This window comes from Scyliorhinus torazame, chromosome 2 (assembly GCF_047496885.1).
Source record: "Scyliorhinus torazame isolate Kashiwa2021f chromosome 2, sScyTor2.1, whole genome shotgun sequence".
Lineage (NCBI taxonomy): Eukaryota > Metazoa > Chordata > Chondrichthyes > Carcharhiniformes > Scyliorhinidae > Scyliorhinus > Scyliorhinus torazame.
Window position 1 is genome coordinate 170,078,608 of NC_092708.1, and position 14,074 is coordinate 170,092,681.

Sequence of the window (14,074 nt, forward strand, 5' to 3'; positions counted from 1 at the left end):
CAAGAGGGCACACCAGTCTTGTCTCGCAGACCCAGTATGATAAGGCCTACTAGGACACGCAACGTGCGGTCTTGGTAAGACAAGAGACTAAGCAACAGGTAGAGAAATTGCAGAAACAGTGCAATGATTTGAAAGTAGCCCTACGAGCGCTCCACACTTCCACGACGGAACAAAGGCAGAGCTCCATAGATCACGCAAAGTGCCGGATGCAAATTGCAGAATTGCAACCTCTGCTTTCTGTCAAAGTACGTTTGGACCCCAATTAGACCAGGAAAACGGCCCCGATTGGCAGGAGTTAAATGAGACTGCCCAGAGATACGTACATGGGACATGTACGCAAGAAAAACCCCAAAAGAGGAAAGCACCCCAACCCCTGACTGAACAGGCAGAACACACCCCCATGAACCCTGTAACCACACACCGCAGGGCCGCAGCAGCAGGAAAAGCAGATTTCCTGTATACAACCCCGTTAACCGTGTCCCAATTACGGGACGCGTGTGGAAAGATTACACCGTTCCTTCCCACATCAGACCCCCACCAGTTTTTCGCTATGGTTAAACAGCAGGCTACCATGTACGGCCTGGACGAAAAGGAGCAAGTGAAGCTCACGGTTTTAAGCCTCGACCCTTCAGTCGTGGCAGCCCTTCCCGACCCACAGAATGTAGGAGGAGGCACACTCCAAGAGATGCACACAGCGATCCTAGATGCGATCGGCTTTAACAGAGGAGACCCGGTAGAAGGCCTAAACAAGTATAGGCAGAAGAAGACAGAGCACCCCACAGCGTTTGCTGGACGCTTGTGGATACATTTCACAGCGGTATTCGGAGAGTTAGCCCGCGCCCATTTGTCCGCGGATAATATGGCCAAATGGACTCGCATCCTAGCCTCTCACGCGACAGACGCAGGACAGAGAACTTGCGCAAATTACAACCCCTCAGACGAGGGCCACAATCCGTCCAAGGCAAAACCGCATTTGCAAAACCCGAGGAAGAACAGGCAGACATGAATCCAGTTAAAGCGCACCAGAACCCTGCATGGGTAAATGAGGACAGGAACAGCCCACCACAGCCAAAACCCCAGGAATGTTACAACTGTGGACAATTAGGACACTTTGCACGAGAGTGCAACGTGACCCAAAAGCAGCAGGGAAACCATCAGACAGGCACCCTAAACAGGAATAGGGCAAAGCCAATCCATAGCGTTAGCACCCGTTCAGAGAACATAGACATGAACGGTACCGACTTACGGTGTTCGGGCTCCCCAACCTGGGTCTGCGACACCCTTTGGGACAAGTCCGGTAGACCGGTTGTAGCAGGCAAAGTCCGGGGACACCCCGTAGAATTTCTTTGGGACACAGGAGGGACCCGCACCACACTCAATTCCTCCACGATGTTTCAGCGAGACACATGGCCCACAACAGACACCATCACCCTCAGCGGCTTTACAGGTCATTTACAACAAGGACACATCACAGCCTCTGTAGCGATACAAATAGGGAACATTACAACTAAACACCCCGTAGTTTTGGTTGATCTACTCCAGACAGCTGAACACATCCTAGGAATCGATTTTATGAGCTCCCACAACCTCTCCTTTGATCCAGTTAATAAATGTGTTTGGAGAATGGCAAAGGCAGCACGAGCCCCCGCCATGCTCACAGTTGGAGACTATGAAAACAGGATTAGCTCAGTAGGAGACCTCTGGTCCCACCCTCGAGCCATTAGTCAGGACAAACAGGTCAGGGAAGTCCTGCAGCAACACAAAGCAGCATTTGCACAGCACAAGCATGAAGGGGGCAAAATAGCTGGCTTGGTAAACATTACAGGTCCCGACCCCAGACCCCAAAAGCAGTATGGTTTTCTCCAAGAGGCAGAGAGAGAAATCTCAAAAGTAATAGAGAGTTTGCTGGATCAAGGCGTACTCAGATCAGTAGCCTCCACGAACAACGCACCAATTTGGCACGTCAGGGAACCCGATGGATCATGGCGACTGACCCTTGATTACCGGGAACTGAACAAAGTAAACCCAGTAGCAGCCCCCACCGTAGCCACGAGTCCCAAGACCATGCTCAAACAGGGACTCCAGTCAAAATTATTTTGGGTTTTGGACATTAGCAACAGCTTTTGGTCCATTCCATTGGATAAAGCGTGCCAGTACAAGGCTTCCACAACTCCCACTCCATTTTCCACCGACAGCTGGCAATTGGACTAGCAAAGTATTCCCACCCTGATTGCCTGGTCCAGTATGTAGATGATTTGCTACTACAGACAGACACAAAGGGAGAGCACATTTCGCTTCTCGCCGAACTCCTAGTACTCCTGAAAGAAATTGGATGTAACGTCAACCCCAAGAAGGCCCAGATTTTGCAGGAAAAAGTGATTTACTTGGGAACAGTGATCACACATTGTAAACGTGAGATCGAGCAAAAGAGAATTGACTCGATCGTCAAATTGCTCCTTCCCCATAATGTCTCAGCCCTCCGGTCATTTCTAGGACTGGTTGGCTTCTGCAGAAACCATATCGATGGTTTCGCCACAAAAGCAGCGGACCTTTCCGACCTTCTCGAGGAAAAGGCACCTTGGGAATGGCTTCCACAGCACACGGATCCCGTGGATGCTTTAAAAAGAGCCCTCAGCACAGCCCCCGCATTACAGGCCCCAGATCCACTTTCCCCGTACGCAATTGAAGTTGCAAGCACCAGCCGAACCCTTTCGGGCGTATTCCTCCAGGAACACCATGACCAATTACGCCCCGTGGCATACTCTTCACAGGTTAGACCCTGTCGAGCAAGGATTTTCTGCCTGCGAAAGGCACTTGCTCGCAGATTTTTGGGCAATTCAGTACTTTGCCTACATTACAGGACTCAACCCTATCACCATTCTCACTGAACACACCCCAAAACAGCTATTATTAGATGGTCAACTTAAAGATGGCGCAGTCAGCCAAATCCGCACAGCCCGTTGGACCCTTTTACAGGGACGGGACATTACAGTCAAATGAACCAAGACCCACACCATCCTAGCCGATAATTTGCAATATGCAGGAACCCCACATGAATGTGAGATCATCACCACAAAACACAACACAGGTCCATTGATACCTAAGTCAGCCCCCAGGAAAGCAGGTAATACACCCTAGAAACCCAAGCCCACAGACACGTGCGCACCCCTGAAAATTTATGTGGATGGCTCCTCCACAGTTTTGAACGGAAAGAGAATTACCGGTTACGGCATTTATGCAGAAGACGCGCAGGGACGCTCCCTAGATGTGATTTCATTAAAGTTGCCAGGACACTTAGGCTCGCAGGCAGCAGAGCTGGCAGCAATCGCTTATATTGTAGACCACCCCGACTCGTTTCCGACCCCAGCAGACATCTATTTGGACAGTTTGTATGTCCGTAATAGCTTAACAGAATTCTTACCCCTGTGGGAAATTAGAGGATTTGTTTCCGTAGACGGAAAGCCCTTACCCTCAGCCCCATTATTCCGACATATCCTAGAGACAGCCAAAAATAGGAAATATGGCATAATTAAGGTTCGCAGTCATCACTGTTCTTCCCCCCTGGTAACGTTAAAGCAGACACCCTAGCGAAGGCAGGTTCCAGGCATGGTTACTTTTGGAACCCCCCCAAGAGGATCCCAGTACACGCGGTTCAGGTCTCACAGACCAACTTTCAGGATCTAGCAAAGGCACAGAAGGAAGATGAAAAACTCAGGGAAGTTTTAAAAGGAACCTTCCCAGCCGCGTACGACAAGTTTAAAAACGCAATCACCACACACACGGCGCCGTGATTTTAAAAGAAGGCATTTATGTATTTCCCAGCCAGGACAGGAACCAGATTATTTGTCAGTTCCATGACAAATAAGGACACCAAGGCATTGAACCCACCCTAGCCCACCACAGACCGCTCTGCTGGTGGCCTGATTTAAAAGCCAATGTTACTCACTACATCGAAAATTGCTTGATCTGTGCCCAGAACAAAATGGACAGATATGCAAGAAAGGCTCAGCTTAGTCACACCCGCACCGTTAATGGCCCCTGGACGAATTTGCAGATAGACTACATACCCCCCTGCAGAAATGGTTATAAGTATGTGTTGGTGGTCATCGACACCTTCACAAAATGGGTGGAAGCTTTTCCATCGAGAATGAATACGGCCAAGACAACAGCTAAAATACTAACACAGCACATCTTTACAAGATGGGGCCTCCCACGCAGTATAGAATCCGATCAAGGCTCCCATTTTACAGGACGAATAATGAAAAACGTTCTCACAATTTTCGGAATCAGGCAAAAATTTCACATAGCATACCACCCCCAGTCAAGTGGCATTGTAGAGAGGATGAACAGAACTCTAAAGCCCACTCTCAGGAAAATGGTACAATAGAACAACAGCACCTGGGATTCCGTTCTCCCATTTGCTTTAATGTTCCTAAGAAACACGGTATCCACGTCCACAGGATACACCCCCCATACCCTCATGACTAGACGCCCCATGAAAGGGACATAATATTTATTAGGACTGGATTTGGCCAGCCCCGCAGTCACCACCCTCACGCATGAAAATGCAGTTACTTGAGAACATAAAGGCAGCCCAACTCACAGCAGCTGTGAGACTTGGGACCAGGAGGAAACAAAGGTACACGCCACCTAGCAAAAAGGTACACGCCACCGAGTTTGTAGTAGGGTAGCAAGTGATGCTTTCCCTATACAACCCCAGTTCATTCCTTTCCCCCAAATTTTCCAGACCGTACTCCATTTCGGACAAAGTCAGCCCCTCTGTATACAAGATCACATATCCCACTGGCAAGTCTGCATGGTTTCACATAAACCAGCTTAAGGCTTATGGCTCGCAGAACAATCATTCACACCACATCTTGCTCGCAGCAGCAGACGAGCACGCCCCGCCCACAGATGACGTATTCCTACCCTCCCCCAGCCAGTCCAGCCCGTCCTCAGACACAACTTCAACTCCACCCCCAGAGACACGACTCCGCCTCTCCCTTCCTTCAACCAGCAGTGACAGCGATAGTGATAGCGACAGCAATGACGACAACCACAGCACACCACGTTATAATTATACCCCCGCACCAGGCCCCACTCCCAGCGAATCGGAGCATGATTCCAGTGACCCCTTCAAAATCACATACATCAAAGCCCCTGACCCAGACCCACCGCCCGACGATTAGGGATTAAAACCTAGCAGCTCCAACCTCGACACACAATTGTGGCACCGCGACAATTCGGATTGATGAGATGGATCCCAACTCACCCCAAGCAGCTTTAGCCAAACTACTTCAGTCAAGAATATGGCAGCCGGGGGAAGATGCTGACATAGAGTCTGACTCCCACCAAACAAATCCCTTTGCGACCCTGTTCGCTGCTGACCAATGAGGTGTCCAGATGATGGGAAAAAGGAACCGATGGAGAGATACAGTGTCCTTTCTGATGGAACCTACACCATGTTTGTTGTATGTTTGTTTGTTTAATGTACATGTTTGTTGTTTGGAAATTTGAAAGTTTTCATGGCCCCACGCCACCACCCCTTTGACGCCCAAATACTGTTAGAGGAATTAGTTTGTCGACAGACAACCATTCAGAGGAACTAGTTTGTCGACAGACACCACTCATAGCTACTCTCCTGATTCGATCACGAGAGGCAACCCCCATGACGACCACATTCTTACCTGTTCTTGCAGGTCGCTCAGGCAGTGGAGAATGGGCACTGGTCCCCGCCCTGCCTGAGGACCCCCCTCTGGTCAGCTACACTCGGGTAGAGCACAAACGGCACTGATCACAGTCCTACCGGGGGATTCCACCCATTTCTCACCGGCGGCCCATACACACCCCATTTTGGCACTTCCGGTTTGAAATTCTTGGGCGTCATTCTCCGACCCCCCGCCCGGTCGGAGAATGGCCGTTGGCCGCCGTGAATCCCGCCCCCGCCCCCGCCGAAGTCCCCGAAGGGAGAAAAGTCGGCGGGGCGTTAATGGCGCCGCTGCCGCGGAGAATGTCACGGGTCTGCGCAAGGCAGCCGATTTTCGGCCTGCCGATATTCTCCCTTCCGGATGGGCCGAAGTCCCGTCGACGTGATGACCGTTCACGTCGACGTGAATCAAACCTCCTTTTCATCGGCGTGACCCGGTGCTCCAGGCTCACGCCGACCAGCGAGGAGGTGAGTGACGGCCTAGGGGGTTGGCTCTGTGCAGGAAATGGCGTGGCCGCAGACTGATTGCGTGAGGAGAGGTGTGTCTCGGCTTGTGTGTGTGTGTGTGCGGCGGGGGGGGGGGTGGTTAGAGTAGGCTGGGCTCCGGGGGAGTGCCGGGAGGGGGTCCGTGCTGGGGTGGAGGTTAGGGGTTGGGGGGGGTCCGTGCTGGGGTGGAGGTTGGGGGGGGGTCCGTGCTGGGGTGGAGGTTGGGGGTTGGGGAGGGGGTCCGTGCCGGGGTGGAGGTTGGGGCGGGGGTCCGTGCTGGGGTGGAGGTTGGGGAGGGGGTCCGTGCCGGGGTGGAGGTTGGGGGGGGGGGTCCGTGCTGGGGTGGAGGTTGGGGAGGGGGTCCGTGCCGGGGTGGAGGTTGGGGGGGGGGGGGTCCGTGCTGGGGTGGAGGTTGGGGAGGGGGTCCGTGCCGGGGTGGAGGTTGGGGAGGGGGTCCGTGCCGGGGTGGAGGTTGGGGGGGGGGTCCGTGCTGGGGTGGAGGTTGGGGGTTGGGGAGGGGGTCCGTGCCGGGGTGGGTGATGGGAGGGCAAATAAGTTGGTCCACCTGGCCAGGTGCCAGCCTCCAACAGTTGGACCCATGCGGTCCATGCCACCTGGCTGGGAGGAGGAGGGGATATGGGCAATGATGACATGTCGTCGTTCCCCTCCCCCCCCACCAGGCCGTCATGTTTTCAGACCATCCAGCGATGTTGGCCGCCGTGGTGGCAGCCGCTCATGTCTATGTTGCCCTGGATGAGGAGGAGGAGGAGGAGGAGGAGGAGCGTGCCAGAGAGGCGGCGCAGGCTGCCGCAGAGGGGCAGGCGGCAGCCGCCCAGGCTGGAGGGACACCTGACCGACAGGACGAGGAGGGGGAGGAGGACGTCGTGGCCCCACGGCAACGGAGGCACCCGAGGGCGCCCCGTGTGTACCGGCCCCGGCAGTCATACCAGGACCTCACGGACCGGGAATGCAGGAGGAGACTCCGGATGAGCCGGGAAACCGTGGCACACATCTGCCACCTGCTGGCACACCTGTCACCGCGTGGCACTGGCGGGGGACACCCTCTCCCCGTGTCCGTCAAGGTTACGGTGGCCCTGAACTTTTATGCAACGGGGTCATTCCAGGCACCGAGTGGGGACCTGTCCGGCATATCGCAGACATCGGTGCATCGGTGCATCCGGGCAGTGACAGATGCCCTTTATGCCATGGCGCACCGCTACATCCGCTTCCCCGTGGACCGGGCCAGCCAAGATGCCCGGGCCGTGGGTTCTCTGCCGTTGCCGGGTTCCCCATGGTCCAGGGCGCGATTGATGGGATGCACGTCGCCGTGCGGCCACCTGCAGAGAACAGGGCCGTGTTCACTAACAGGAAGGGGACCTATTCAATGAACGTACAGGTGGTCTGCGACCACCGCATGATGATCCTGCACGTCTGCGCCCGTCACCCAGGCAGTGTACACGACTCATTCGTGTTGTCGCGGTCATCCATCCCCGGCATTTACGAGGGACGCCATCCCCGGCTGAGGGGCTGGTTGCTGGGCGACAGGGGCTACCCATTGCGATCGTGGCTGATGACGCCTATACGGAGGCCACGCAATGAGGCGAAGAACCGCTACAATGATGCCCATGTAGCGACAAGGGGAGTGATCGAGAGGTGCTTTGGCGTGCTGAAGATGCGTTTCAGGTGCCTGGACCTCTCTGGGGGCGCCCTCCAGTATCGGTCAGATAGGGTCGGCCGCATCATTGTGGTGTGCTGCGTCCTGCACAACATAGCCCAGCAGAGGGGCGATGTGCCGCAGGCAGAGGAGGGCGGAGTGGAGGAGCAGCAGGAAGAGGCCCAGTCCTCCCCAGATGAGGGGGATGGGGGCAATGGTCAGGGCAGACGGGGTAGACACAGGCGGGTGGCTGTCCACCGTTACCGGCTGGCCCAGCGGGCACGGGACAGGCTGATAGCCACCCGCTTCACTGACTCGTGGGCGTGGGAATCGGGTAGTATGGCCACAGACCGACCACCCACACCCCCCCACCCATCCACCCACCCAGCACCCTCACCCCCCTCCCCAACCCCACACACTCCACCCGCATGCACACCACCCCCCCACCCCCAATTGCCGATCCACCGGCGGCACAACGGGCCGGGCTCACACAGTTGCGGGTGGACGCGTGTCTATCGCAGGCCATGGAGGATGATGACAACCCGCCTCCGATGAGCTCCTGGCTCTACATCGTTGGACTATGTCTGACCCATGGCCACAGTACCACCATCCACCCGGACCATCCCTGCATGCGGCTGTGACACTGCAGCGCACGGTCCCGTCCTCTGCCCGGGGGATGTTGATGGCGGCCCAGGGGGAAGTGGGCAGACTCACCTGGGGCTGAGGTAAGACCACCCGTCACACACACACTTGCGCTCAACGTACATGACACGCCCGCACACTTTGGACAGAGCACAAAGGCAGCTTCGGTAGGTGTAACATTGACTTTAATAACCAAAGGAGTTCATGCACGTGCCCTAGCCCCTAAAACTCATCTGTGCCCTGCACCCGTGCCAACTTACTCAGTGTCTAATTGTTTGGCCTTACGGGCCCTTTGACTACGTCTACGTGGTTCCCCAGACGGTACAGCAGAACTGGAGGTGGACTCCTGTGATTCCTGCCCTCTGACACCGGATCCCTTTGGCGGCCGTTTCCTGAGGCGTCCTGGCCTAGATGGGCCAGGCTGCGGCCCGGGCGACTGGGATGGCGAGCTGCCAGCCTGTCCTGCCCGTTGCCCACCCGATGCACCTGGGACGGAAGGGGGGGAGTCCGAGGTGTCGCGGTGTACCGGGACCTCCCCTACAGAGGGAGCCGGGACGGACCACACCACCTCCTCCTCCCTCGGGGCGCCCGATGGCCCCCAGGCCTCTACATGGGTGGGGGATGCGAACGGACTGGCCATCCGACGCGCCCCCGACATCTGGCGCTGCCAGTCCTGGAGGCCCGTGCTGGTATCGACAGGGGTCTGCAGGTTTGCAGACATGGAGCTCAGGGGGTTGTCGAACCCTGTCTGCGACAGTGCGACGCCAGCTCGCACATGGCCACTGGCGCCGATGCCCTCAGCGATGGCCTGCTGAGACTGGGCCATGGCCTGCAGAGACTGGGCCATGGCCTGCAGAGACTGGGCCATGGCCTGCTGAGACTGGGCCATGGCCTGCTGAGACTGGGCTATGGCGTTGAGCGCCTCTGCCATCTGGCGCTGGCACTGGCTCATGGCCTCCTGTGAGAGGGCAGCCATTTCCTGGGCCACAGACGCCGCCTGCACGGAAGGCCCCAGGCCTCGCAAACCGTTACCCATGTCTGACACCGTCGCACCCATTGCCTCCGCCGCGGACGCCACCCGTGCGGTGTCAGCCTGGGTGGCACGCATGACCGGGACCACTCCCAGCTCCTGGACGCGGGTGGACTCCTCCACCTGCGACCGCAGCCGGCGCAAGCCACCCGTCACCCTATTCGCTCGTCTCCATGTCGGTGGTTGCATCGGATCTATGTGTGGGTGTGGTAACTGCAGGAACCCGGGATCCATCTGGGCGGCAGATGTTCGCTTGGCCTGGGCTGCCCTCCGACCGCCCGGTCCCTCTGCTGCTCCTACCTCCACCTGCTGTACCGGGACGGCTGTGTTGTGCGCACCAGTGAGTGTACCAGACGCCTCATCACTAAAGTGCCCAACCGTGGTGAGTGTTTCTGCGATGGTGGAGGGTGTTGGTGACAGCAGTGGCGTTGTGTCGTGCTCTTCGTCCCACTCTGAGTCCATGGCACTTTGGGGTGGGGGTTCGTCTCCACCCATCCACTCTGAGTCACTGTCCGGTATTTCGTCTTCCCGGGTAGGGGTGTCCTGGGTAGTGCTGTCCCGGGTAGTGCTGTCCTGGGTAGTGGTGTCCCGGGTAGGGGTGTCCTGGGTAGTGGTGTCCCGGGTAGGGGTGTCCTAGATAGTGGTGTCCTGGGTAGTGGTGTCCTGGCTCGGATGTGACGGGGGCCTGTGGCTGCCCCCCTCATCGCTGGGTTGTCGCTCCCGCACGTGACGGGGGTGTCGTCTCCCTGTTGCTCCAGGTCTCTCCGTCTTCCGTGGTCTCCGAGGGGCATCCTGCGGGCGTCGCATGCTGGAGGGTGCGGGTCTCTCCGTCTCCTGTGGTCTCCGAGGGGCATCCTGCGGGCGCCGCATGCTGGAGGGTGCGGGTCTCTCCGTCTCCCGTGGTCTCCGAGGGGCATCCTGCGGGCGTTGCATGCTGGAGGGTGCGGGTCTCTCCGTCTCCTGTGGTCTCCGAGGGGCATCCTGCGGGCGGTCTGCATCTGCGGGGATGGGTGCCTGGACGTTTGGTCCTGCGATACACAATGAAGCATGCATGGTTAGACATCAGGCAGTGATCAGGTGATACGGGGGAGGGGGATATAGGGGAGGGGGGATATGGGGACGGGCTGTTGGTGGCTCACTTGCTCGTGGGGCCCCGACCTCTGCATCAGCAACCTCCCGGTCCTCAGGTCCGCCAGCCAGTTCCAGGGCCCTTTCCTCGTGTACGGTCAGTGGCCTCTCATCAGCGGGCCCTCCTCCAGTCCTCACATGCTCCCTATTGTTGTGTGCGCGCTTCTCCTGTTGCGGGGGGGGGGGGGTGGTGGCAGGGGTAAAAGGCAACAGTGTTAGGCAGGTATATGAATGCACGCCATCGGTTGCGCGTGCATTGCAGAGGTTAAGGTTAGGGCTGGATTCACTTGGGGATATGAGGGAGGGGGGATATGGGGGAGGGGGGATATGGGGGAGGGGGGATATGGGGAGGGGGGGATATGGGGGAGGGGGGGATATGGGGGAGGGGGGATATGGGGGATATGGGGGAGGGGGGATATGGGGAGGGGGGATATGGGGGAGGGGGGATATGGGGGAGGGGGGATATGGGGGAGGTGGGATATGGGGAGGGGGGATATGGGGGAGGGGGGATATGGGGGAGGGGGGATATGGGGGAGGGGGGATATGCGGGAGGGGGGATATGGGGGAGGGGGGATATGGGGGATATGGGGGAGGGGGGATATGGGGAGGGGGGAATATGGGGGAGGGGGATATGGGGGAGGGGGATATGGGGGAGGGGGGATATGGGGGAGGGGGGGATATGGGGAGGGGGGATATGTGGAGGGGGGTTATGGGGGATATGGGGGAGGGGGGATATGGGGAGGGGGGATATGGGGGAGGGGGGATATGGGGGAGGGGGGATATGGGGAGGGGGGATATGGGGGATATGGGGGAGGGGAGATATGGGGAGGGGGGATATGGGGGAGGGGGGGATATGGGGAGGGGCGATATGGGGGAGGGGGATATGGGGGAGGGGGGATATGGGGGATATGGGGGAGGGGGGATATGGGGAGGGGGATATGGAGGAGGGGGGATATGGGGGAGGGGGGATATGGGGAGGGGGGATATGGGGAGGGGGGATATGGGGGATATGGGGAGGGGGAATATGGGGGAGGGGGGATATGGGGGAGGGGGGATATGGGGAGGGGGGATATGGGGGAGGGGGGATATGGGGAGGGGGGATATGGGGGAGGGGGTATATGGGGGATATGGGGGAGGAGGGATAAGGGGGATATGGGGAGGGGGGAATATGGGGGATATGGGGGAGGCTCACCCTGCCTGCTCTGACGAGGTCGTTCACCTTCTTGTGGCACTGGGTGCCTGTCCGTGGTGTTAGGGCCACAGCGGTGACGGCCTCTGCCACCTCCCTCCACAGACGCTGGCTGTGGCGTGGGGCAACTCTGCGGCCGTGCCCGGGATACAGGGCGTCCCTCCTCTGCTCCACCGCGTCCAGGAGCGCCTCCACATCGCGTGACTCGAACCTCGGGGCTGAGCGACGGCCAGCCATCAATTCGGGTGTTGCGGTCAGGTGTTCCGGTCGGGTGGGGGGGAGCTGTGCGGCCTTATGAGCCGTCACGCCGTGCAGCGCGTATGATGCTGCACGGCGTGAACCACTGCGCAAGCGCGGATCCCGTTACGTCGCTGCTAGCCCATTTCGGGCCGCAGACTATCGGCCCATTTTTATGACGTGACGCAAGTGGGATTTGCGCCGTTTTTTGCGTGGAGTTTCCGCCGATCACGGAGAATTTCGCCCCTTTTGTTTGTTTTTGGCGACCCTTAGGTTGCTTCCGTATGCTATTCACATCCTCAAACGCTAGGATGGTAGATCGCACAGGCTGCGAGACAGCTTGCACTATGTCAGTATTTTTCTCGGATGTCTTGTCCCAAATGTTTGGTTTAAAAAAAAAATGAGGGAGCCACAGGTGGTGACCAATTATAAAGGGAAATTGGCAACAAAGGACAGACAGACAGGCATATGAGATCTTAAGCAAGATAATAACAGATATTATGCTTGTGTTCACAGAACTCCAGAACCTCAGGAACCCCAGAGGAAGAATAGAAGAAGACAGAAAGACGGAAAGATGAAGACGACCTCCATCTTTTTCACCTGGATCTTAGCGGGATCCCTTCAGTTGCGCGTGGATGCTACCCCCCCCCCCCTGACCCCTACCACACAGGCCATGAATGATTCCCACCCCTGCCATACACAGAACCCCGAGATAGTTAGCCCTAAGACAGTTAACGATACCCCGACCTGGTGTGCTAAGTTTATCATCTGGTATTCACTATCGTACATAGTAGAAGCCCTCTTAGTACTGGTGATGCTTTGCAGTGTCGTGCAGACACTTCGAATCAGAAAATGGCGAAGGAGTGCCTACCGCTCTCGCACCCCGGTATACACGTTTAGGTCCCCTATTTTCGGACACCACCAAACCCCCGAACCCTTTGACATGAATTAAAGTGCACCCGCTTCTCTTTATGTGTGTTTTGTTCAATAAGGAAATGTAAACCTCTGCGCCTGACTGCCAGGCCAGAGAAACTTGTGTTGCTCCTATTTGTACATTTAAAGTGTTGTAGATTATTTTTGATTGTTTGAGTGAGGATAGTTTATTGAGGATAGTTAGAGGTCCCAGTTTTTTTATTTTGTAATGCATGCCTGAATGTCATAGCGCCCCTTGGAGTTTTATACTGATGTATGTAAGTAAAATGATTTTAGGTAAAGAATTGTGTTTCATAGGATAGGGCAGTATAGAGCCAATGAACTGCTTATGGGTGTCCCGCTTGGTCCGAGAATGAAGACAACGCAGTAATGTGATCCTTCACGCTTCGCGTTGAGGATCACAAGGAGGGAGTGTAGCCATCTGGGATGGCCACTTCCCGATTACAAAATGGACACTTTGCAAAGATTGCAGGGAAAATGGACAATACTGAGAAAGCAAGCAGGTGCAGGGTTTGTCTGTTGATTGGAGCCGTAGCTCCCAGACAAGACCGATACTGCAAAACCATTACCATACTAATGAGCCATACCCGTGGACAAAAGAATAACATTTAAGTAAACTAAGACAGACACCCCAGCGCCAGAGGAGACCAGAACAAAGCAGGCCAACGGCCACCTAGGATACGCCCAGCAATTGGCACCCACCCTTCTATTGGAGGAAATCGATAGGAACGATTGGGAAATGGCCCAATTAATTGGGGCCAAGTTCAAGGCCCGCCCAAAAGCGCGCAAAGCCCCTACCCCTTGGGTAGAAGAAGAATCCCCCAAGAGAGAATCGCTCTCTTGTGGCTCCGGCTCTCACCAAGGAGAGACCTGCCCAACAGCAACATCAGAACAAGTAAGGCCAAGGTCAACGCACACTACGAGACAGACGCTCCTCGCTGTTATTCTGTACCAATTCGACCCCCGCAGCCTCAGAACTGAACAACGGCCATTCTTCCTCTGACTGAGTGGGCGCCCGAAGCTAAGTATAGGCTTGAGCAGTAGCGATAGTTTAGTTTGTAGAGTTTT